The following is a 26,306-nucleotide window of genomic DNA, read 5'->3' as shown; positions in this document are numbered from 1 at the left end:
AACCTTAAAATTTAGCAGGACAGTTCCACTCATAGATAACCTTAGACTGCATTAACAAACAATTCGGCCAACTATTTGCTTACGTAATAAGGGGAGGTTAAAGGGGGTGGAATGCATATAACTACTTTGCAAGTTTCACCGTCTTCAGGCAACCCAACTGTAAGACACTCTGTGTGTGACTAAAGGGGAGAAGATCTAGAAAGAGTCAATGAGGTAAAAAAAAGAAGATGATTAATGACAAGATTGGAAAACAGAAGATGAGCCACAGCTGACAAACCCAGAATACCCTGCAACACTCGTGTTGTGTTCAGTCATAACACGGCAAAGAGATGACTGTGGGGACTTACCAAAATAATGTTAGAACTTCAGGATTTCTCCAGGTTTCAGAGAACGAGGGACCAACAGGCCCCAGGCATGAGAAGTCTCAGGTTACATGAGTCTTTTGTGGTTTCATTGAGGTTATGTTGAAGCCTAATGAAGCTGTAGGATGAGATCTTCCTTTATTTACATGATCCAGCCTGCCTGGCTCTTCTCTGCCCGCATTATTTTTTCCTAAAACTTAGGAACCAAAATAGGGGGGAAAATGGGACCAATGCCTAACTCAGGAGCTGTGCCTGTTGAGTCCCCAGTCCTTCCAGCCACTTCAACCCAACACCCTAACAACAGGATCATTTGATACTTGACACAGTGCTTTTAACCATTCTCTCTTTCTCATCAGTTCAAGGGAAAACAAACACTAAGTGTTCCAAAACCCAAACTTTCTCAAGTTTTCTAGTAAACTGAACCCTTAGAAAAACATGCAGTATCTTTCATGACTCCCCATGCTTTTTAAAAAGATGTAGAGCAAGAATCAACTAGTTCTATTTTTAACTCTTTCTCCTAGACTGTAGAAGAGAAAAAAAATTTTAAAGAGAAAATAAAGAGAAGAAGCAAGTCCAAGCCAGGACCCACTTACATACATCCCTCCTTACCATAGTGGGTAGGAGTACCTACCTTAATTTGTTCCTGCCTGTTAAACTTACTACCTGTTACCATTATTTCTGGATGAAAGTAACCATTTTTCATGTGCAGTTTGGGTTAGAATTTGTCATCTACGAACCTACACCACACTCCAACATAACCACTTCTGTGGTAATGTGAAAAAAAAAAAATAGCTAAAATATCCCCCCAAAGAAAAACTGCTTCAGCATTGTAAGTACTTGCAAGCTACTCTAGAAAAACATTCCTATATATCAAATATTCCTGTAATTAAGCTGTGATTCAGGAAAAGTCATTGGTGCCATGTATACCTGTTATTCTGCACTCCAAATGTTAAATTCTTTGTCAAATGTTAAAATATTGATATTACCATTTTCTAAGCCTTCATACCTACCTCCCGTTGATTTACTTTCTGTAATAATTCAGACCCAAGGCAACTTGAAAACAAAAAGAAATGCCAATTCATGTCAAATGAAGCCAGTTCTTAGGTGTCACACTTTGAAACAGCCTCAGAATCTGATCCACAAACATCTTACTGATCTGAAGAAACAGCAAGAAGTCAAAGGAATGTTTTTCAGAAAAACATTGTTCTGGATTCTCATAAACATGTGCATCTTTTAAATATCAAGAGTATGAATCTTGGCTATAAGATATTCAAACTCAAGCTATCATTTGTGTGACAGAAAGACAAATCACTTCAGATACTCCCACATTATGCTCCAAAAATTGTTTGCTGAGTTAGATGCATAGAAGCTGGAAACAAATTTTCCCCTTAAAACAAGATTTCAAAATAGCAACTAGTCCCTGAGACTAGTCCTATAATGTTGCTGAGCGATTAGCTCTTTGAAAAGTCCTAGCTAACACTACTGTGTTTACCTTGCAAGAGCATAGCGGCTATTGCAATGTTATCCAATCTCATGACACCACTGGGCATAAAAATTTTCATTGTAAACAGAACACAATAGACTATAAATAATACTAAGAATCATTTTTATTTCTAGAAAGTATATGTGGGTGATATTCTTTCTTCCTGCATTTCTATTTCTGACTTGCAAATGATGACTTGGCTGGATATTAAAATTTTGACCAACAGCTGTACCTTTTCAAGTGCCACGGACATTATTCTATTGTTGTTGCCTTTTTTTTTTTTTTTATTGTTTTACACTGGCAAACTGGAAATCCAGGGCAACTCAGATCTTTCGTTAGTTGAGAAATGTGATAATTATATCCCATCTTTAATTATTCTGTGTATTGTAGCAAAAAGATTTAGGCCAGAGAAGTAACGTTTAGAATTTATTTTGTTAGTATTTTTGTGGCAGTGCAAGGAATGGATCTTGAGCAGGACAAACATGGATACTGAGGAATATATTAGGAGTCTCCTGCAAAATATCCAGAGACACGGAGGGGATTACAAAGTGATAGAGAAAAGGAAGTAGATGAAAGAAACACCTACGAGGTAAAATCTGAAACTATATAACTTAATGACTAATTGATTATGGGGGAAGAGGGAATGGGAAAATTTTAGAATGAATGTTCATATAATGTGTGGGTCAGTGTACCAGTATTAATTATGATTGGACATACAGAGGAAGGAGTAAATTCAGGTGTCTCTGTGTTCTAGCTATCGATTGCTGTGTAACAAACCACCCCAAAACTCAAGATTTCAAAATCATAATCATTTTCTTGTCTCACCATTCTGCAACTGGGGCAGAGCTCAGGGAGAAACTCATGTATGTTTCCCAAGTGGTATCAACCTGGCCAGCTTGACTGCGAGATAGAGGATCCACTTCAAAGATGGTTCACTCACGTGGCTAGCAAGTTGGTACTGGTTGCTGACTGGGACCCCTGTGGGCTCTCATGTGGCTGTTTGACCTTTTCACAATAGGGTGTCTGTATTTCCAAAAGTAAATACTCCTAAACCTGAGAAACAGAAGCTGTCAGTTTCGTAAGGCTGGGGTCCAGAACTTTGCCCCATGCTGCTTCCTCTATGTTTTGCAGGTCAAGCAGATACCAAGCCCAGACTCAAAGAGAGGAGCATAAACCCCACTGCTCAATGGGAGGCATGTCAGGTAACTTGGGGCCTTGTTCTAAAACCTCCACCTTAAGTCCCACTGTGGGACAGATAAGTCCAGTAAGGAATTCAACTTACAAATCGTAAGTTTAGGAACGAGGTCAAAGAAGATACACCAACTTGGGTGTGATCTGTCTATAGAGATAGAGAGAGACAAATTTACTATAGCTGTTTTTTGTTGGTGATGCTATTGTTTTAATTTACTATAGTTTTAATGAAGCTTGAGTTGTAAGCCCCGTACTTACACCCTGGGTACAAGGTGAGGTCCTTTACCTCTTGTACCCAATTTTGTATTCTTTTTCTCAAAGAGAAATCCCCTATATAAACTTCAGACCCCACAAAACCTGAATCTACCCCTGGGTGGTGTTCAAATCATGATTATCTGAGGAGATTGTGGAGAATGAAAAGAACAGTGGACTAAGAATGAAAAGCTGAAAACATAGTCACAAGGTAGGAGAGAAAGAGGAAGTACCTTATGAATGAGCTTTTTAGTTTATAATCAGAAAGACAGAAGATTAGAAAAGAATTTTGTCACAGAAGCCCAGGAGTAGAAAGTTTTAGGAAGGACCAGCTGGTACACGCTCTCAAAATAAAGCATAAAGGTCAAAAGAAAAAAAGCGCTGAAAAGATTCCTTTCGAGTCGGCATCTTGGTGATCCATTCGCAACCTTGTCGAAGCAGCTTCAGAGGAAGCAGGAGCCGCCTTTCAGTGTGTTCAGAGTCAATGTTAATTGGAAAATAGAGACAGCAGGAAATTTGGCTGAATAGGCATCTGAAATAGATGCAGGAAGGAGGTTGGGAGCGAGAAAAATACAACTTTCTGAGATTGTTTTAAGCAAAAATGCAAAGCCTGAATAGTGTTATAATTCTTAAAGAAATTAAAGCAATATTTTAAAATATTCCCACAGGGAAACACTAGGCTCAGATGGCTTTAGACAAAAATACTCCCAAACTTTCAAAGAAGAAATCATCTGTTTCATACAACATCTTCCAGGAAATAGAAAAAGAGGAAATATGCCCCAAGTCATTTCACACCACCAGAATAGTCCTGATACTAAAACCACGCAGACATTAGGAAAAGGGTAATTTTCAGGTTTATGCTTCATGAATAAAAATGCAAAACCTTAAACAAAATACTAACCTGGTCAAACGGAATAGTGTGGATAAAAAGCAATATACCATGATCAAGTTACTTTTAACTCAGGAATGCAGGGATAGTTTAATATTTGAAAATCTGCCATGTAATTCTGCATATTAATAGATTAAAAAAAGAAAACCATATGACCAATTCAGTAGATGCAAGAAAAGCATCTGATACAAATTCATCATAATACAGAGAGAAAAGACTAGAAACGTAGTATCTCTGATCAGGAAATGCTGGAAGCATCCTCTTTAAAACCAGGAATGAGATCACTATCATGGCTTCCTCTCAACATTGTACTGAAGGCTCCACTGACAGCAAATGTCCAGTAAAGCAAGTCTTCCTGGTTTCTGTGCTGAGCCTATGCCTCAGCTGACTTTGCTAGGTCAACATCTACCTGATGCTACATGTGCTCCTTCCTTGGTATCTTCTTCTTAGCACGGGCTGCCCAATGGAGTCATCAGTCTTTAAGTTCACTCATGCCTGAGTTTCATCCCTAGAAATTCCCTTTTCATGCATCTGGGATATAGCATGGGCATCTGGATTTTCAAAATCTTCCCAGGCGACTATAACCCACAGCTCTCAGATTGGTGCACTTCTCTCAGAGGAGGAGAGAAGAGGGAAGACAGTGAGGGTAGAGCAGTGATTCTCAAAGCTGGCTGCACGCTACAGTCATCTGAGGAGCTCTTAAAGTACCTGCTGCCCAGTTTGCATTCTGTACCTGTTTTTTAGACCAGAATCTCTGGAGGGAGGATTCCCAAGGCTTTCTTCTCTGCAGCCAACATTGAGAACTACAGCTCTTTACTTTCTCCCAAGGCAATGAAGTTAGCTGACTTGGATTCAACGAAACATAGGCCAGTGGATTCACAATCTATACATCTTGCCTATAATCGCCCTCTAAACATGAACACTTTAAATCCAATAGCCAACTCTGCATCTCCTTTTGGAAGTATCAATGCAACCCAAAGGCCCAGAGCTTCTCATGCATCACAGCTATGCACACACACCTGATTTGGCCCCCCAGGCAGCAAGCCCCATAGAAAAGAGTTATCACTCTCTTGTATGCTGTGTGAGAGGCCAGAAGTTGAGTTTCTCAAAGCTCCCTTCACTAAAAATAGGAAGGTTTCCCCATGATTGGCATAGCCTGCAACAAGGAATTGAGAGTCATGGCTAGTAAAAAAGAAGAGGCACAGGAGCAAGAACGCAGTCTGCTGTTGAAATCACGAATTTGAAAAGATTTCTGAGACAATGGTGCCAGGGCTTGGGGGTCTGACTACAATGAAATGTGCTTTAGAAACAGACCAGCACTCCCTCCTCCAGGAGCAGGAAATGGATGGCAAGAACAGTCTCTCTTCAGTCCTCTCAAACTCTGAACAATGTTGCCCAGAAGCAACTTTCCCTACTGTTTCTTTCCCCTCCTTTCCACCAGTATTATAGGGGTGAAAAGGGACTCCCCTAACCCTCACTGCCACTGTAGTGAGAAAAGAAATCTTCCCACACCCCTACAACCCGTATAACAAGAAGGGACTTTCCTATCTACATGACAAGATGGGAACCCCCTGCCATAGAGGCATCTAGAAAGTCAGGGATGTCCACTGTAAATGGGGTAGGCACCTCTCAGTCAAGGAAACAGACCTTTCCTCGATCTCTTCCAGCTCCGTCTGTACTTGTCATAAGCTCTCTCAGGAGCCTGCATCTTTATTTCCTATTTCACAGAGGGGGAAACTAAGCTCATCTGTGTCTCCAAACCAGTTAAGTGGTTAGACCCCCTTGTCAGCACATATATGTCAAAATCAATCCAACATCATTGTTTTTCCCATGTTAAAATGCACTAGGCTGTCCCTATTGTCAACCTATTCTTGTGTGGTTTTTTTCCCTCTTCCTCCTAAAGCAAGCGCAAGCAGCAAAGAAGGAGGTTGTAGAGGGAAAACTCACTCGAATGAGATGATAAAGGCTGAAAAATTGTTCTCGAAATGTTTCCAAAACATCCCTTCCTATATTGAGATAGAATGCAGCTCATCTTTGATCTCATGTGAAAACAACAGGGAATAACACGGTGAACTTTTTCCATCTACCACTACCAAGATCAAGGAACCTGGCATTCAGCGTTGTAAAGAGTCTGTTAGCACCAAACTCCAGGCCAGCTGGGGAAACCCCTGCACCCACTCCCTGGGGAGCACACTTCACTGGGCGAGTTGCCCCAGCCTTCTCTGGTTGCTAAACCCTAGCTTTCACCAGGCAAAAGGGAAAGGTGTGTAGGAGGGACCAGTCTGCTTTGAGAAACTGCCAGGTAAAGCCGCCCTCTCAGGCCCACTGGACGGGTGTTCAAGGGCAAGAGGGCGTCGCTTGAAAGTAAGCGGAAAGGCTCTGCATGTCCCAGCAGAGCAGTCCGGCTTTGCTGTTGCTTTGATTGGAATCACTCCCTGACTCACAGCTCTGCCAATTTATTTTGTGGCTTATATTCATTAGATTCAAATGATTTAATTAGGCAATGAAGTGTGGACTTGTTTGGTGTGTAGCATCGTTTCTGCCTTTCTTCGTTGTTGTCGTGTCCATGTATTTAAACCTCTGGGGAAAAGGAGGATATTTTTATTCCCACGGCACCCTTCGAGAACAAACTAAATATTGTTCTCTCTTATTGCCTTCCTCATGATCTCACTGCTGTTGGGGTGCATAATGGGAAAGAAACCATTTCAGGAATTGCCGTATTGTCAAGAGCCATGGGGAGTGTTCGAGCTGCTGTGTCATGGCACTTAAGTCTTAGGTTATAAGAATAAAAATAGGAATGGAGCAGAGTCCACAAAAGCACTATTTTTGTTGTTGTTGTTGTTGCTTTTTCCAAGGCAGGCTCAGTCTTTGACGCGGTGTGCCCTCTGGAGAAAAAATGGCCAAAGATCAACAAAAATAATCTAACTCTGTCTTTCTCTTCCATGTATGTTTCAGGAGAAGCGACAGTGAACACAAGGGGAAAATACAGAATGTTCCAGGGGCTTGCACACAACGGGTGCACAAAAAATACTTGTTGATTTGATCTTTAATGTGATTCAAGACCCAGGCCAATCCCCTCAACGTGAAGGAGTGATGCTTCTCAACAAAAGCAAAATCTCCCATCCCCCAGCAGCACCTTCTATCCTCTCCCAGGCCCCATTCCTTCAATCCTTCCACCAGCCCTCCAGACCAACCCTATTACTAAAGTGTCCTCTTCTTTCTGACCCAGGTCTCACACTTCATCCTTTTGCAGGTCCTGAAATCCTATATTCTTTGAAGAAATGCTTTTTACTCCGTCTCCCTATCACACCCCATCAGGTAATTCCTACGCTTCTTCTTCTCACAACACCCCCCGAAATTAATGTACTCCTTTGTCTATGGATAACAAAGATTTTATTTGATGTGTTAGCCATCATCCACTGTTTTTCCGCTGTCACCACACAGCCGGAAGTACAGTAAGAAGACAGGAGTCCGGATGCTGTTGTCAGGGGCGCTCTGTAGCTAGTTTAGCTACCTAGCTGCCATGTTCATGGTATGGCAGTTAAGAGAGTCTGAGGAGCAAAATGAGCCTGAAAACTTGCTGTCTCAGTGATGATAAGCAAGAACAAGGCGCCCTGCCTGCCTACCGATCCCCACTGGTGGGTCTCAATTCTTTCCCAGTCTTCAGCTGTTTCTGTTCTCCTCATGAACCACACAGTTTCCTGGGCTCTAGCTCCGCAGCAAATGGCAGCCAGATGAATAGTCCCCTACATAAACCCATTCCTGCATGGGAGAGGACCTGCCTGCTGTGCCCAGCCCACCTGCCATCCACCCCATCCATCTCCGCCACCAGCACCCCCATCCATCCACTCCAACTCTTTTTATTAATAGCCTACAGTGTGCTGCCCTGGGCATTGAGCATCCCATTAAGCAAGGCAGACATGCACTCCATTCTATGAAAATCACTCTGCAGGAAATAAGTCCCTTTTCTAACCTCTAGACAGAATTTCAGAAGAAGCACAGCTGTGTCCTTTTATAGACTTTTATAGTTGTAAACAGCTTATTTGGGGCCACATTCTGCTCTATCGCCAGCTCTGTGTTCACCCTGCAGCATGGAAGAATCAGGCCAAGTAATATCACTGGTTTGTACAAAATGCCCACTTCTAGACTTTATTTCATAAACCTATGCCCAGCTCCCATCTGGTAGTAAAATGTTCTCAGACATGCGACTGCAAAGCCAATCAGAGCCAAGAGACATGTCCCTAATTCAACCGGATGATATTTTAATATGTATAGAAACTGTGGATTTTTTGGATAAGAAATGAATTAAAAGAATGCATGATTCTCTCTAGTCCGAAGATTTTTTAGTTAGACACAAAGACATTTACATATTTTAAGAGCCAAAGAAATGAAAAATCCAGTCAAGCACAGTTGCTACCTAAGTCCTTGTCTTAGTCTGGTACAACGAGACAGGGTAGCCTACACATCTAAAGATCAGTGAAGTAGCAGACTTCCCATACAAACTAAGCTGGGAAAATCATTAGTTGAATGCAGTGGATATTGGCTATGAGATTTCTCCACACAGAGGCTGTTTATCCTGCAACTATGAAAAGGGGCTCCATCAGACTAATTTAGTCCTAGATAAGGATTTGCTTATGCCCAAGCTGGTATTCCAGGCATTAGCCACCTTCAACAAGCAGAGAAGGCAAGTCCCAAAATCAAATAGGAAGGCAACCCCCCAAATCTATCAGGGCAGCACATTTTTCCCCATAATGGATAAGCATCTTCCAAGCCCCCCAACATTTTAAAATTTAAATTATAAATGCTTAACAAAAGCAAACGTGTAATATTCATAATTTTTGCATTAAAGAATACGTGAACAGTTGGAATTTCAACTATGCATGCAAAAGTTTGGCCTTATTAGGTCACAGTTAAGCCTTGTAATTCTAATTTAAAATATATAATTGAGTTATTGATTTAGACTTGTGATTGTAAAAACATTATACTATTGGAAGAAGTAAGAGATCTTAGTGTTCCCATATCTGTGACTTTGACTTGCTAGATTTGTAGCTGCTATTTATGTACTTAGGAAGGGTTTTGTTAGTTAAAACAATCACAGTCTATAAAAGGAAAGTCAAGCAGGTTTAAATTATAAATGAAATGTAAAATGTTCCAGGTTGTTTGGTTAAGTTCCTAAATGGGACCAAGAGCTACTCAAAGACCCCCTTAAAAGTGACTCAAAATTGCTGAACTTATAAATAGAAAAATCATATTTTTAAACTGAACTTAAAATCTTAAAGAAGAGCTACACTCGTGGATTTGTAACAATTAATTATTAATTGGTATAACAAACAAGAAATCTCTAAGCAATCTTTTCTGCACACAGAAACTGCCTTAAAGGATGTTTTTAAAGCCACAACATCCTTGGAGCCCAGGGATTGAATGGAGAGAAAGAATTATACTCTCACAGAAAAGGCAGGGGAAAAAAATATACTGCATGGCCCAGAGTTAACACGAAATAGGAACCTTTCTACTACCTTCTGCTGTCTTCCAGAAAATGCAGCAAATATGCTACAGGATAATGTGGGTGAAGCCAAAGATCAGAATCATTCAGCTGCTTATTACTGAATGCCTATTCCGTGTTTAATGCTACGGGGAAAATGCAAAAGTATAGGAAGTTTTTAATCTAGTGCGACAGGTAAGGAGCACAAACCGGAACCGATTAGAGAACAGAATGATTCAGCTCAATAAACAGTTACTGAGAGCCAGCCTTGCAAGAGATTCTGTGATTGGCTGCAGGGACGGGGGAGGGAGCTGGGCTCAAAAACAAACAATAAGCTTTATAATTAAGTGCTAAATTGTGTGTTGGAAGTCAAGTGAGAAGCTTTCCAAGAGAGATACAGAAGCGTATTGGAACACCTGAGATTTACGGGTGAGGTAAGATTGATCTGGGCTTTGAAGGATGGAGAGGCCTGAAATCTGCAAGAAAGCGGGGCGGGAAGGGAGGCCGAGGGCCGTGGGGTAGAAGGGGCACCCCAGGGAAACCAGCCGAGAAGAGAAGGGTTCACGCTGGCTACGGTGGAGTTGGGCTGCGGAAGGATCCCCAAATTACACAAGACCAAAACGAAAGTGAGCTACTCGTGTAAGGTCCCGAAGACCAAAACTCACAACAAGGAGTCGTCACTACCAAAGCGGGGAGGAGGGGGTACGGAATGCGAGGTCTCCGCATCTGTCTGTCGTTGCAAGGAGACAACAGACGGCATTTCAATTGGCTGAATGAAAAACAAAAACTAAGCGTGAGCATATATTATGAGACCTTCCGGGGTAAATACCAGAGGACAGATAACCGAAACTGACACCGATTATTTCTGGGACCAGAACTGGGGATTGGAGAATGTTTCTTTTCATCCTAAAATCATCTGCTCTATTTGACTTAATACCGCGTGAACATACTACGCTGAGCCGAATGTGACAATTCAAGACAAATAAGCTCAGTTATTAGGCTGCATCTGTTTGACCCATAAGCACATTTACTCTGAAGCTAATAAAGCTGAAGCTTCAAGGCCCCTCCCGCCTACGGTTGCTGCCAAGGCCGACCTCTAAGTTTGTAATGATATATTTTCTATTCTTTCTCTTACAGAGAGTCCCTCAAGTCACTTAAGCTCCAGGCCCGGGATGACCCTGGTTTGAACACAGATCTTTTTCATTTCTTACAATTCCTTAGTGCCTTGCATACTTCCCGTTGTCCTAGAAGGGATCCGCTCTCACTGCATTTTACGTCCCTTTTCATCAAGGCACACAATCTTAGCTACGTGAGTAAAACATTTTTATTCGAAATAAAAATCCCTGCTTGACTCAGGAAGCCATACCAAGGCGCTCAGATTTTCAAACAGAGAAATGCCCCACAGGAAGTGGAGATTTACAAGGCATCCCTTTTGAGGCTGTCGAAACGGGAGCTGGGTTTGGGAGAGACCAGGAGTGGAGGGACCCGTTGAAGGCAGCAGCAGAAAGGGGCAGGTAAGATACGAAGACTTGGACCAGGCATTAACAGAAGGCATGGAGAAAAAGAGATCCACAGCAGAGGCATTTTAAAATAGAATTGACCAGGCCTGCTTACCAACTAAAGAGCCGCCCACAAACCCAGAGGCCCAGAAAGCTTCCAAACTACATGTTGGGCTGATGCCTGATTTTTCTACTCATCATCTGGCAAATTTCTCATAGGCTTCAGTTGAAAATTTGACCAGTAAAACCAATTCGAATGAACACATCCTGCCACGCTTTCCGTAATTCTAGCCAAATATTTACGGATAAAATTCTAACAGCAAGTTTTAAAACCAAGAACTTTCTTTTGATACACACAGGCATGAACTTTCTAGCCCTGGAAATGTACTCATATTCCCATACACAGACTTCAGGAGCATGTGCAGACCAGAGAGTCTAATACAGGGATTCAGTTAGAGTCCCTGGCAGTCCTGGGGGTCACGAGAGTTCTCCCTCAGACACAGTTTCTATCACTGTCTATATTCCTACTGGGGCAGATTGGTAACTAGTGCACATTCTGTGGGAGGAGGCACAGAACAAAATTGTTCTCCAGTGGTAAAGACATTTGGCAAACAAAGAATTTTGTGAAGAACATCTAAATATTTCTTATTGCTCCTGCAAGCCAGTATTTTTTTTTTTTTTTTAATATCTCTACCGTGTGTTCTGGGTTGGTAACTTGGGAATTCTGAATACACATACTGTCGGCCTTTGGGTTTTTCTGTGGAAATAAGAAATTTAAAATCATGTTTGTATGCAGCCAAACCAGCACAACTGACCTGACAAGTGACGGCAGGTGATGACGTACCTGGGTTGTTTAGTGATGGATTAATTTCACTGTGATGCATTGGGCTGGGTTGACAGCCAGGCCTGAAACTTGGTAGCAACCAACTGTCCTTCATCTTCTGTCTCTTGACTGGGGATATTTTTTTTCTTATAGACAGAGGCTAATGCTCTGCTCTTTTGCCAAGAAAGAGAAAAAGATAGAAAGGAGGAAAGAGAGAGAGAAAAGAAACAAGAAAAAGAAAAAAAATTTTTTTTTGATGGCATGAAAAAGGGCCAAAATTTTACTTACCATACAGAATGCCTACTGAGTACAGCAAGTAAGTTAAGAAGTAGAAATACAGTGCTAAATCTGTCCGTGCCTTCCCTGCAACAGCTCCAAAGCTAGGGAGTCAATTAGACAGACAACCAATCTATGAAGGCAGTGATAGAGACCTAGTGGTTTCCACATTCAGTTATTTCACCAGAATGGAAGAAGAAGAGGGTAAACCTTTTACCCCCCAAGTTTTTATTTTAAATTTCTACTAGTAAACATAGTACGCAATATTAGTTTCTGGTGTCAAATTCAGCGGTTCATCCATTACATACAAGCCCTGGCGCCCATCACAGCAAGTGGAGGGCAAACCTTCTTGCATCCTAAATGTTCCTGCCCCCTCAATCTCAGCCTTTCTGACATATTCTCCCACCTCAATCTTCCCATCTTCCAGCTGTCCCTCTCTACTAGCTCCTTGCTACCGTCAGCGCCGATACGTGCCGATACAGTCCCCCTCTTTAAATCAATTGGTCAAACCTTCACATAACCACTGCCCTTCACGACTCAAACTATACTCTAAAGTCGTATCTGATCCCTGCCTCCTCAACCTCACCATCTACTTGATCTCTGGGTTCGTATTCTGGCTTTCTCCTCTTTCCTTGTCCATACTCTCCCTGCGATTCCCTCCTCTCCAAGAAATTCAATCAACATCCCTCTGTCAATGACTTCTTTAAGCCCAGCTCTCCTTCAGTCTCAGAACCACAGGTCTGATGGGTATCACCTTTTGTGTCAGAAGCTCCAGACTCAACTTGTCTAAAGCCAGACTCCTCTTTCTAGTCAAATTCATTCTCTCTCCTGACAGAATCTCATCCTGGTGAATAATGTCACAATCTACATAGCTTTGCTACTCTGAAGGACACTAGTGTCAGGGTAAGCAATGTATTTGATATCGTAAGAGTTTTTCTCTTATTTATCACTGTTCTGATCCAATTAGTCCAGATTTATTCTTTGTATCCTATTGCTCACATAACTTTGAAATTCAATCACGTTTGAAAAATGAAATGTCATGTTCACTCCTTTGAAAGATACAGAACAAGCCTAAGTGGTTTCAAAAATATTTTTAAAAATTGTTCAAGAGATTTTGTTTAGTTGTGAATCCCTTGCTGAAGTACCACTAGAAATCCAAAGAAGTATCTTTTAGGCACCAGGAAGATTAAATGGATCCATGTTTGGGCTACCTTGACAGAGTCCTAGAAACACTTATTCACATGTAATTACATACACATTGTTTTATCAAGAAGATCTATGCCCAACTTCTGCTCTTCCTTATATGTTGGGCAATTGTGCTTGAGTAATAAATATTGCAATCAAGCAAACACAGAACAAAGATGGTGCAAGTGTTCAGCTTCTATACTTTCTGAGATTTTCTTCAGCTGCAAAACGGGATAATGATACTTACCTCACATGGATGTTGGGAGATTTAGGAGATAATGTGTGCAAAATGCCTGGCATATGCTGGGTGCTGGAAAATTTCAACAAACATTTTATTTTTAAAAATTTCTCACCTTTCTCTTTCCTTTCCTCCAATTTTGAGGCAATTTAAGCCTTCTGGTGCAGGATGAAATATGCCTAGAAAAAAATCCCATATGATTCCAGATCAGAGCTGTTCCAATATACCTGTAAAAAATTAAATTTGGTTTAAAAATATTTCAAGTGTTTTAAGTGTCCTAGACTGAATTTCTCAGGTGTACTCCATAATGGACCCAAATCCCTAGGGTACTTGAAGAGTGGACCTAACTTCTTGAGTCCCTCAAAATTCTCACTGGTGAGATTAGATTCAATGGCCAGGAGCAGTGAAGACTGGCTCATTCTCCAGAGGCAATTTTAGCTCATACATGAAATTCTCACAGTCTCAAAACTAGGAGGGAGAAGGAAAAGGAAGTAGAGAACAAAGGAGAACTCTGAATATTACCAGCTATCTCCTGTAAAATCCCCTGGCTTACTCTGAGCCACCTTCTTCAGTACAGCAAACTGAGAAGATGGTCTGTGCAACAGAGTGAGAGGCAGGGACGGGGGCAGGGAGGGGAAGACAACAGCTGACCACACCTAGGAAGGAACGGGAATTGTTCTTTCAATCAGTCTAAAGGACTGGTGGTAAAGGTGGAGTGGAAGGAGCACATTCATTCTAAATCCCAGTGAAAAAGGAAGAACCAAACTAATGATATCTGGACTAAGTTATACCTGCACAAAAAGTCCATGCTGTTAGTGCTGGTCTAGCTGTGAACCGCCAGCAGCCTTCACAAGGATCGGGAGACTCTCAGCAAAGATCCCTTCATAATTTCTTTCATGGAGCCCTGACAGGGAGCGCCTATGGAATGGGCCACAGACATAACTGGGCCTACGAGGCCAACATTACGAGTATGTTGGTAGTGCACTCATTGGCAGGCCTGACCTCTTGGTATTTCCCGTGTGCTGCAAGAATCGAGGCCTGACCTTCTTCTAGGACAGTCGTCTTCAAACTGGAGTACACACATTCTCTTGCAGGTACATAAAGACTTTCTGAGAAGGACACAGAAGAGGATAGCTTTAAGAGAATCAATGTCCTCAGCTTCTATGAGTACTATTTACCTGAAAAAGAGTTTGATGTCAAGGGGATCTCTTAATCTCCTGTCTCCAGCTTTACCAAAGTAAAGCACACCAAATGCTATTCAGTCAAAAATAAATAAATAAACAATATGAAGGAAATTTTGCCATTTGAGACCACGTGGATGGGCCTTGAGAGCATTATGCTAAGTGAAATGAGAAAGACAAATGCCATATGATCTCATTTTTATGTGGAATTCACAAACACAAAACAAAACTGAGTTCAAATAGAGAGAGAACGGATTGGTGTTTGTCAGAGGCAGGGCTGGGGGCCTCAGGGAGTCAGGCAAAATGGATGAAGGGGGTCAAAATGTATAAACCTCTAGTTATAAAATAAGTCAATCCCAGGATATAATGTACAGCATGGTGATTATAGTTAATAATACTGTGTTTTATATTTGAAAGTCGCTAAGAGTAAATCTTAAAAGATCTAATCATAAGAATAAAAAAATCCATTACCATGTGTGGTGACGAATGTTAACTAGACTTATTGTGGTGATCATTTCACAACATATGCGAATATCAACTCACTGTGTTGTACACCTAAAATATGTTATGTCAATTATATCTCAATTTTAAAATTTGGATGATATAGGTAAGCGATAGGATAAATAGACTAGAAAGAATATAGACAAGAATAAAATAAATAAAACAGAAATGATAAGAAATAGAATATAATTAAGAAGGCAAAATCTCCACCACCCAAGTAAAAAATAGAGAGAGAGATGGCCATGGCCATCTTCTCACTTTGTCCTCACATGGCAAGAGAGGAAGGGGAGCTCTCTGGGATCTCTTTTACAAGGCAGGAATCCCATTCACCCTAATCCTCTCCTTAAGGCCCCACCTCCAAATACCTTCACCCAGGAATTAGGTTTCAACATATGACAACATATGACAACATATGTGTTTGGGACAACACAAACACTCTTTCTACAATGGGTGACTTCTTTGCTTCTCACAAGATTGAAATAGAATCTAACCACAGCCATGAGATCCTCAGCAAACGATTTAGGAGATGAAGAATGAAAGAATGGCAATTGAAGACTCCAGAGATGATACTGTCATTTTAAAACTACTTCCATTTCTATCTACCTGTTTATGGGATAACATTTCTTATGTGCACACATGTGTGGGAACAAAAAATGAGATATAGAATTAATGCTCATGCTAACAATTGGTAGCTGTTGTCACCCATGGACACATAAGCTAATTGGAATAAAAACCACATTCATCAGATTACGATATATGGTCAGTAAAAATTAACACCTCAAGCCACATGATCACACAGATTTTTTTTTAATTAAAATTTATATCCATTTTGTCGGCCCTGTAAGGATGGCCATATAAATTCAAAGAGGAAAAAAAAAATGTAAAACCCGCCAGCATTAAAAAAGAGCTTGTTCATGTATTTTTTTAAGTGAATGATGATAGGTATCTGATTGCTGTGGTATTTGGATCCCATTGGATACATTTTAAAAAGTGATGTAACGGCTTTATTCTAAAATGTCAATTTTTGCAATACACTGGAAACTATCCTTTGCCAACAATTTCAACTTAGAATGCAAACCCATAGCTGTCGTTTTAAAAAAGAGCCAAGGATATACCATATTTCAACAATCTTTTAGGGGGGACATGAACAGGAGTCTGAGGATGAGAGCTATTATCGAACAGCAGGTCCCTAACCTTTTCATAAGGAAGCATCTCCCCTTGAATATTTAAAAAAAAAAAAAAAAAAGGCAGTCGTAGTTTTACTTCTATATCTGTTGACCAAGAGAAAGTAACAAAAAACTAGTAGTAACCCTTATAAGTTCTTAAATGAATTTTATCTGCATTTAAGTAGCATCTGCATTCAACTAAAGACTTTAACCTGATATGGATTCGAAGTGTATTATCCATTATAATCTAGAATGTTCGGAGTCCTGTAGGAATCTCAGTAACTCCATACTAACACCACGCTGTCCTGGGCCAGGTTCTCTGACCGTCCAGAGTAGTCTTTTCTGTGAGGAGTCGAGAAAATACAGGACACACGGAAAAGGGGAACACAGGTTCAAAGGCCTTTTGCAGCAAAACAGGTAGCTTGAGTCCTGAGTGACCCTGCCCCAGGCTATGTGGAAGCCAGAGGGGCAGCTGCTGCTCAACTCACTTGATCCTTGAGTTGCCTGGGTGGCCAGACGCTTTCCACTTTTCAGGAAAAGCTGGATTTTATGTGTAATCTCTGAATTTCCAATCCCATTAACAAATCAACCAACCCTATTTAGGGCCACCTAAACGCAAATGTAAGCTGAATTCTTTTGCACATGCAGTGTACAACCTCTGCTCCAGTGATACCCAAAGTATGTCCCAGATCCAAGGACTGTCTGGTCATTCCACAAAGAGATGCACATGGCAATTGAGAAGGACATTTGGAAACATCCATAGTAGTTTGGCAGAGTGGTTTTACGAACAGTTTTCTGAATCTACTAAAAAAAAAATGAGGCTTATAGTTTTATACCTGTGTTTTTGTTTTTGTTTTTAATTCACTTATTTCTCTAATTTTTTTTTAAAGATTTTATTTATTTATCAGAGGGGGGGGGGGAGAGCGAGCACAGGCAGACAGAATGGCAGGCAGAGGCAGAGGGAGAAGCAGGCTCCCTGCTGAGCAAGGAGCCCGATGTGGGACTCGATCCCAGGACGCCGGGATCATGACCTGAGCCGAAGGCAGCCGCTTAACCAACTGAGCCACCCAAGCGTCCCTAATTTTTTTTTTTTTTTTTAAGTGAAATTCTTGGCAGGTAATGAATGGATACTTTTGCCTACCAGGTGCTTAAGTGTGGCCATGGTATTCATTAAAGTAAAGGCTCTATTTGAAGATGCTACCTTTTCTAAACCAAAATTAAGGTTTGATACCTGCCTATCAGTCTCTGGAATCTCCACACTGACTACCTAAAAAGACACAAGCCTGTGAATTCAAAAGGGCCCATTTCTAACCAGCTGACAAATATTTAGCAGTAAAGGCCCTGAAGGTGACTGACTTCTTTTCCCCAGAGGAATGGGGGGACTATCCTGTAACTCCTGTGACAGGCTCCTGGCCCATCAGGCTACCAGTTCCCTCCAGGGCCCGCTGTGCAAAAAATGGCCAGATACCATAGGTCACATGGAGTTCCTCCCCACCACCCCCAGCACAGTTGGACCAACCCACACAAAGCCTTGATCTCCGGCAGGAGGCTTCCTTGGCTGGTATATGCAGGTCTGCTTCATCAAACATCCCAATCTCCTCCAGGACCAAGAGCCCTGCTTCTCCATCTCCTCAAAGTGGTTCCTTTCCACTCAGTTCTCTCCTCTTCCTGACCATTTAGGGTTCTTCATAAGACAAACATGTCAGCCACCTAGTTCTGGAGCTTTGGTTCCTGTTAATCAACTTCCTACTTGAGGCTTCTGCCCTAACGACCCACTAATCTCTGTCCTCCCTGCTTAGGCCGAAGCTCCAGGATAAGAAGTTCGTTGCCAGATATCAAAGCTCAACATCCAGAATGAAGTGGCGACATCCTTGCTTAGCAAGGACCCCTCCAGTAGGGCAGTAGGGCAGTCACAGCTAGGAGGGGTTCAGGTGAAGGCCAGGAGGCCAGGAGGTAAGAAAACAGAAGAGTTGGACAACCAAAAAGACAAACTCACATGCTCCACTGAACTGAGGGAAAGCCCCTAAGTAAATATATTATGCAAGGTTTGGCAGTGAGCTCCCCCTCACACCCCACCGCATCCCTCCTTCAGTGGTAGCTGCTCCAGGCTCCAGAGACTGGAACCTACTGAACCATTTCAGAGAGCTTGTGTACTGGCCCTCACCACCCGGCTGTGCCTCAGAAAGGGGGAATTTCCCTGGGGGGATGAGAGGTAGACAAAACTGAGGAGGGGCTGGGGGAGTCTAGCACAGGCCTGGGGTGGTGATTTCAGAAGTGCAACCCAGTGAGGTAGCTTTTCTTCAGACCATCTGGAGGGAAGTGGTCATAATCTACTACAGATTCTCCTGAAATGACCAAGTACACATAGGAAAATTGTTATATTGTTGAGAAACAAGGCTCCTTTGCTTCCTCCTGAGGAAGTTAAAGACTTATATTGGTCAGTGATCTCTTCCTGCCTGAGGTACAGAGTGAAGAGATCAGGCCAATGAAGAACTACTCTCCCCCTATAATTCTGCAAGTAACCAGTTTGGGCCTGGCTGACATTTTTTGCAGTTTAAGATACTAAGAAAATCTAAAGAAGGTCAGCCCTGTGTGGGTAAAGAAAGAAGTAGCCTTTCTGGCCAAATAAAAAAGGTACTATATTGTGTGAGCTATTGAGTTTTACATATTTTAACTGGTATGTGTGTGTATTTACAGAACAAAAATATTAGTAATCTATATAACTAGTTATTGAAGCTGTTACAAGTAACATTATAAAGGAGGGAGGGAAGAGAACATCTAAAATACATAAAATTATTTTTAAAAACTCGTTCTAGGAAAAGGAAATGCCAGAGTAGTAAGATAAGGAGTCTTGATTAACAACAAATTCATCTATTTCCCTCCTTCAAAATGAGACACTCTTCTAAGGCAATTTGCTTGGAGAGCAGTTTTGCACCATAAATCTGGGACATGTTTTCTATGTGTGTTTGCTCTGCATGAGGCTTAAGAAAAACACAGCAACCAAACCACCCAGTCCAGCCCTGGAGGGAAAAAGAGAAGACCTAATCACCCGTGATGGCGATTACATAAGAGAGAATTGCACACAAAAAAGCCCCAAGAGTCTCAGAAGAATCAGCCTTTGGCTTCCTGTCATAAAAAATGCCTTTTCCTTTTTTTCCTTTGTGAGGATCACTAAAAATGCTCCTTAAAGACCAAGTGGACAGACGTCTTTGGTAGAAATAGAGGTCACTTAGGAATGATTTATAAGTGCACCTCAAGCCAAAATGAAGCATGTTATCGATATCTAAAGTGCATCTGCATTTAGTGCAGCAAAAGCTCATAATCTGTTCCTAATCGGTGCCCCAAGATGGTCCCCACTGAGGAAAGGCCTGGCTCCAGGCGGCCACCCCTCCCGAGGCTGCGGGGCCCAGAGGCCCGGCCCTTTCTTGGGCAGCCAGAGTGCTCCTCTCTTAGATAATGCCAGGTACTCTGGAAAGTAGCCGTGTAATAATACACAAACCCCTGATGATGTCAGCGTGTTATTGACTTTCCAAGTCTGAATGACTGAGCAGCGGAGCGGGGGTGGGGCGCAATCCATCCGGCAGCGCGGGGACCGGCCAAGCGAAAATGGGCTCGCAGGCCCGGCGGGGGAGGGGCGGCTCGCAGGCGCCGAGGCAGCTCCGCGCTCAGGCTCCGCCGCGGCGGCGGCGGCGGCGGCGGCAGCGGCGGCGGCAGCGGGGTCGCTGCAGCCCTGCCCAGGCTCGGCTCCCCGCTCCCGCTCCTCCGCTGTTTACGTTTGGTCCAGCACATCTCGAGCAGAAATAATTGAGGCGGCCTTCTCACCCACGGAAGCTTTAACCACGTGGCAGAGCCGGTTACAAAGCCGGGAGCAGAGGGCAACGAGGGGGGCCTCCCTGCTCTCTCCTCCACTCAGCACGCGGGGCCTTCCTTCCCACCCCCAAAAGCGCCCCCCTCCCCCGCTGCAGTGAATTTGTGGATTTGGGGGTCGCTTTCTTTCGTGTATTTCGTCCTGCAGAGCACCCCCTTGTAAATTCCACCTTGGCCGTGGTGACATTTTATGGAAAATGATTGTCTTCCTTGATGGCGGTGGCAGCGCAGGTGCAGAGCTGGAGGCCGCTGCTCTCACTCTGCAAACTGACCACAGGGCAGTCTGTCATCTGCAAGACTAGGTGTGAACCGGGCTGGGTTGCCCTTAAATGGAATTGCATTTAGAGGCATGGATTTAGAGGGAAGAACTCCAGAGTGGGGCGTGGCGTTCCCCACTGGGCCTGGACCTTTCTTTCAGGCCTCACCTCCTCCAGTCCTCCCACGGCGCTTTGCAAGCCTCACCTTTAAAGCTGGGTGTCCGGGCCCTGGCCCGCTGGCTGTCGGAGTTCTGGAGCTCTGTTCCTCCCTCTCCTGGACCTGTTGAAATCCCCCAAGTCCAGGCCCGACTCAGAACTTACGTTCACCCCTCCTGGATGGACTGCTCCTTCTGGGGACTCCTATCTTCTCTCTACATCCAGCTGTGTTTGTGGGGCACCTGCGTGGTCAAACGGCCCAGAGGCTGTGGATCTTCAGGGTTCTGAAGCCTGCCGGACTTCGTACCTAGCTGTGTCAATGTAGACAGAGTGCTTAACTTCTTGGTACCCCTCATCATTAAAAAGTGGGTAGCAGTAATCCCCTCAGTCATGAGGATTAAATGAGAGCCAGAGTTCATAAAGGACTCCTTTTTTTCAAATATTCCAATCCTTTGCCTTCCTTAGTGGAGTTACAGTCTCAAGCCTGAGCCCCTGGAGTGGTTTCTGAAAACAGCAGTGGGAAGTGTGGGACCCCTTTTTACCCCCTACCTTCCTGACTTTGTGGAGCGTGATGCCTAGCACAAGGGTGCTGAGAAGAGCCATTAGATTGCTGGAGTGGAGATGAGACTGGGAAATGTGGCTCCCACCTAAGCTGGCTCGTCCACAGCCACTTTCCAAATCTGCAGTTTTCCTGGCTCCCGGGGTGGGGTAGGTCCAGAAGTGAGGAGCTGACCCATCTCAGTCCAATCAGAAGCCTTCATGGGGAATTTTGAAACTGGAAGTGAAAAAGTCCATTTCTCCCCAGGGCTAAAACTGCAAGATATTATAAAGCTGGGAACCTTCTCTATGACCCTGTTTCCCATCATGCGGAGGGAAGGCCACGCTGAAGACAGAAGCAGGGGTAGAGGTAAAGAGAGAGAGAGATGGAGATAGAGACAGAGATATCCAGGCAAGAAGAGGAGAGCTGAGAGGCCCAGAGAGGGCTGATAGTGGCAGGACCAATCCATGTATCCCTGGTACAGTCCTGCCTGCCCAGGTTCCTGTGACAACCCAGTATTTTCTGCAACAAATTCTTAGTTGTTTAGCTTTGTTTGCATTTATGCAAACATCTTGTTATGCACAACCAAAAAAATTCTAATTAATACACCACCATGGCATTTGTGAGTCTAATTTGTTCAGAATCTCAGTTGAGTTTAAGACTCACTCCCCACCCCTACCATAAACCCTCAGGCGGCAGAGCTTTGTCTTTTATGCCCCACAGTATACATATCAGTGCCTTTCAGCAAGGTGCTCTGTGAATACTCTTCAAATTGAATTGAAGAAGGTGTGAGTGGGCAGGAAGTACCCTGGTAGCTGTTGGAACAGGAGCCTTCAACCCGGTAACTTAAAGGGGAAACATTACCAATTGCTTCAGTCTTCTGGAAGCCCATTTATTCTGCCCCAGTGGTAATTAGGGTTTATTCGAGTGAAGAGAAAGACAAAAGAGAAGAAACTTTATCCCCTCGAAATTGCATTTAATAAAATTCTTGGAGAAAATGAGTGAATCATCAGGCTTAATAATCCCCCCCGGGTTTTTGCTGGAGAGAGGCTGAAGAAATGCATAGTGTTCAACATTGATGGGACAGCAGATGCACATTTTAACTGAGAAAAATGCTATAACGACTTAACCTACTTTTTCCCCCCTCATTTGTTTCCAAAAGGTTTTTTTCCAGCCTCTGAGTCACTTCCAGTCAGATTCAAAGACAAAAGCTGGCTAATTGTGTGTCAGTGAGCCAGGTTCCCACCCTGCCTTATCATGAACACCCTTTCCAGCTCCAAGAAGATGGAACACTTCGCAGCCTACAAGGCACTGAGTGGAACCTGTCCCACAGGGTTCTGGGGCGGGCTTTCCGGGGAGGGCTGGGCCCTCCGCACTCACTCTGAGCATCAGACAGCTGATCTCCCAGCTGATAACCCCTTGGGTGTCTCCTTCCCAGGGTTATTTCCATTTGGGAGCTCTTCCTGAATCTAGCCCACTCCCTGGGCACCCTGTTGAGCCCAGGAATACAAAGATAAATATAAAAGGAGGCCCTGAGCCTCTGACAATCTGTCAAAGAATGAAGGAGAGAGGCAGAAATAAAGTGAGGTTAGACAAGCCTGGGGGGGCCACACACCAAGTGCTCAGCCACAACGGGGAAACTACTAATTCCCATCCTTGGTTCCTCACCTTCTCTCCGCAGCACTGCACCTGGTGGACAGTTTCCCATTTCTTTTCTGTGTGTGTGTGTGTGTGTGTGTGTGTGTGTGTGTATTCACTTTAGAGAAAGAGAACACAAGTGGGAGGGGCGGAGGGAGAGGGAGAGAGAGAATCTCAAGCAGACTCTGCACCCCCCCCCCCCCCCCACTGTGGAGCCGGATGCCAGGCTCAGTCTCATGACCCTGAGCTCAGGACCTGAGCCGAAACCTAGAGTTTGACGCTTAACCGACTGCACCCCACCGGGGGTGCCAACAGTTTCCAACTTCCTGAAATATGTTCTCTCCAGGTTTCCTTAATGCCTGTGTTCCGACCAGCTCTCTGTTCCCACCCTGGCATCATCCCCAGCCTGCTCCTTCTCGTAGATCTTTCTCTTCCAGATAATGGTGCCACATCCCCCCACCTGGTCACACCATAGACACAATCCTTGCTTTGTTCTTTTCTCTCCTTCACCACATGGAATCTACCAGCTTCTTTACCTCCAAAATATCACCCCCTGTGCACTCTCCCCATCTACACGGTCACCACTCACCAAAACCACCCTCCTCTCTCCACACTCTGGCCCGTGCAGGTGTCCTAGGCCATCTGTAATCTGGTCCCGTATCGCAGGCTCGCACACCACCTTCTCCCAGCTCATACCACTCCAGCCACACTAGGCCTCCTTTTTTTCTTCTACCACCCCACCCCTTCCTCCCTGAAGGCTTTTGCTTTTGGAGTTGATTCCCTGTGCCTCGAAGATTCTTCTGGCCCTTCCTGGGACTGGCTCCTTAATATCTGTCTTGCTCTTTTCTGGCTGCCATAGCAGACTGGATGACTTACACAACAGAAACCTAGTCCTCACAGTTCTGGAAGCTCAGAAGTCCACGATCAAAGGGCTAGCCGATTCAGTGTCTGGTCAGAGCCCACTTCCTGATTTGCAGACACACACCTTCTTGCTGTATCTTCACATGGTAGAGAGAAAGAGATCACCGCTCTCAAGTCCTACCTTATAAAGGCACTAATCCCATTCACGAGGGCCCTACACTAATGATCTAATTGCCTCCCAAAGACCCCACCTCCAAATACCATCACACTGGGGATGAAGGCTTCAGCATGGGGCTTCAGCCTAAATCATTCCGTCCATAGCAGCATTCTTCAGATTTCACTTCAGCTGTCACTTCCCTAGAGAGGCTTCCCGTGACCCTCACACCTCACCTCTCAGGCGACCTGGCTTATGGTCTGTCAAATAGTTATCATAACCCATGGCAATTGCTTGTCTTATTTCTCTACTTGCTTGGTTCTGAATTCTCTGTCTCCCCAGTGGAAGAGAACCACCAGGAAGGTGGAGGTCCGATCAGATCTCAGCCTGCTCATTGTCATGGTTGAGCTCACAGACCCAGGTCTATTTCACAGCAAGTACGCAGTACGTCCTTTTTGGTGAATGAGTATAGACGGCAGAGAAAGATCAGTGTAGGCATAGCTAAATTAGCTCTCAAGAAAAAGTGGAAGTCCACCAGGGAGAGTCTAGAAGGAAGCATAAAGGCATGACACTACCCCGTGTGATCTCGGAATCCTCTCTTGACCTCACATATCCCTCTAGCTATTCCTTATTACTCTGCTCCCTTTATTGCTTTATTGCTTTTTTGGTCTTGATTCACCATCATCCTCTTCTCCCATTATCCCCTCACTACTGCATCTGCCCTAAAGCATTTGACCCAAACTCCTCTTCTCCACGTTACCAATGATCTCTATATTGCTAAATTCGCCTGGCTGGTTTCAGGACCATCTGAGTGAACTTAGCAGCAGTATCTGATATAATTGATTACTGATTCCTTCTAGAAATACTTTCTTCCCCTCACATCTAAAATGCTACCTCTATTGCCCCCCTCACATCTCCCCTCCTCCCCCACCTTACTGGTTGTACCATCCTAATCTCCATCCCAATCTCCTTGCTGATTCCTCCACACTACCCATCTTCTATCTCCTGAATGTTGAAGCAGTCCACATACAAATCCTGTAGTCACTGCCTTTAATATAGATCCCTTATCCAACTACCTCTTTATGGCTTCTGCTGCTGTTACCCTAGTCTAAACCATCTTCGTCTCTTACCTGACTACCCCAACAGCTTTTCACCTGGTCTCCCCACTTCTGCACCTCAGTTTGTTCATAGAACAGCAGCCCAAGGAGTCCTTTGATAATTTGATAACATGTCAGGTCATGTCACTCTTGCACAAAACCCTTCAATGGCTTTCCATTTCACTCAGAGTCAAAGCCCAAAGGCCTGACAGTGACATTCAAGACCTTACCGTATGGTCCTACCACCTACCCCCTCCCAGTTTCCTTCTACTCTCTTGTTTTCTCATTGTATTCCAGCACCTTAGTAGGCTTGCCCTAAATATTTACTGAATAAATATGGAATTTGAGAATGAAGGTTTACAGACTGGAGCCTAGAATTGGGCCACAGAAGAGTGGGCAATCATCACAGCAGAGGCCGGAAATTTCAAAGGCCTTGTGTGCTATGCAAAGTTATTTGGATGTCATCATATATGCAGTGGAGTAGCACCAACTGTTTTTAAGCAATGAGCTCTCATGACAGTGAATGTGCCTCGAGTGGCTCAGGATGCATCATGGAGCAGAGTAGCATAGAGGCTGGTGGCCCAGAGCCCAGGTGACAGGCTGTGGGCAGTTGGACTGATGAGCAAGAAGCCAGTCTGTCTGACACAAGTCAAGCTGTGTGAGCAGTTGCTAACTTTGCTCATGGACCTACCTGACAAGATCTCCCTGTATGCACCGTAAAGAAAACATGGAACTCGAATGTGAGTAAGTGGCCCTCTTAGCCAGACTTCCTTCACCGGAGCCTCAAACTACAGGTATCACTTGAGTGTATATTGTAAGAATAACAATCACTTGCCCTCATACAGCACCATAGAGCTTACAAAGGATTTTTCCAACTATTTCATCAAAAAACTCAAAGACCCAAAGTACTCCAGCCAGTATGTTTAAGTATCTCGCCACTTCATGGTTAAGAAAGGAGACAACACTTATGTCCTAAAATACACTGGGGAACTTTTCTGGTGAATTGCTAAGAATATAGTTATAATGCAACCTCAGGTGCTTCTTTTCTCCTTCCAACAAAAACCATATTGGACTCTAAATTTTCAGAGATCAAAGGTCAGCGTTGTTGTTCGACTTGATGCCATAGGTTTTTTGAATCCATCAAATGACTCTTCTCTCTGCAGTTAGTCACTTGAATGTGTGCACGGAGAGACATATAAATGCGGTAACA

General features: G+C 43.6%; 1 long non-coding RNA gene across 1 annotated transcript in view; it reads right to left on the bottom strand.

The window, feature by feature from the left end:
- Nucleotides 1-26,306, bottom strand: part of LOC309863297 — a 311,338-nt gene that overhangs the window by 176,738 nt on the left and 108,294 nt on the right. Inside the window, exon 3 of the long non-coding RNA XR_014310975.1 lies at nt 13,796-13,907. This is a non-coding gene — a long non-coding RNA (uncharacterized lncRNA). The remainder of the gene's footprint in view (nt 1-13,795; nt 13,908-26,306) is intronic.

Source organism: Mustela nivalis (genome assembly GCF_964662115.1).
Source record: "Mustela nivalis genome assembly, chromosome: 1".
Taxonomy (NCBI): Eukaryota; Metazoa; Chordata; class Mammalia; order Carnivora; family Mustelidae; genus Mustela; species Mustela nivalis.
The sequence above is the reverse complement of the archived record's forward strand: the minus strand, read 5'-3'. Positions and strand labels throughout refer to the sequence as shown.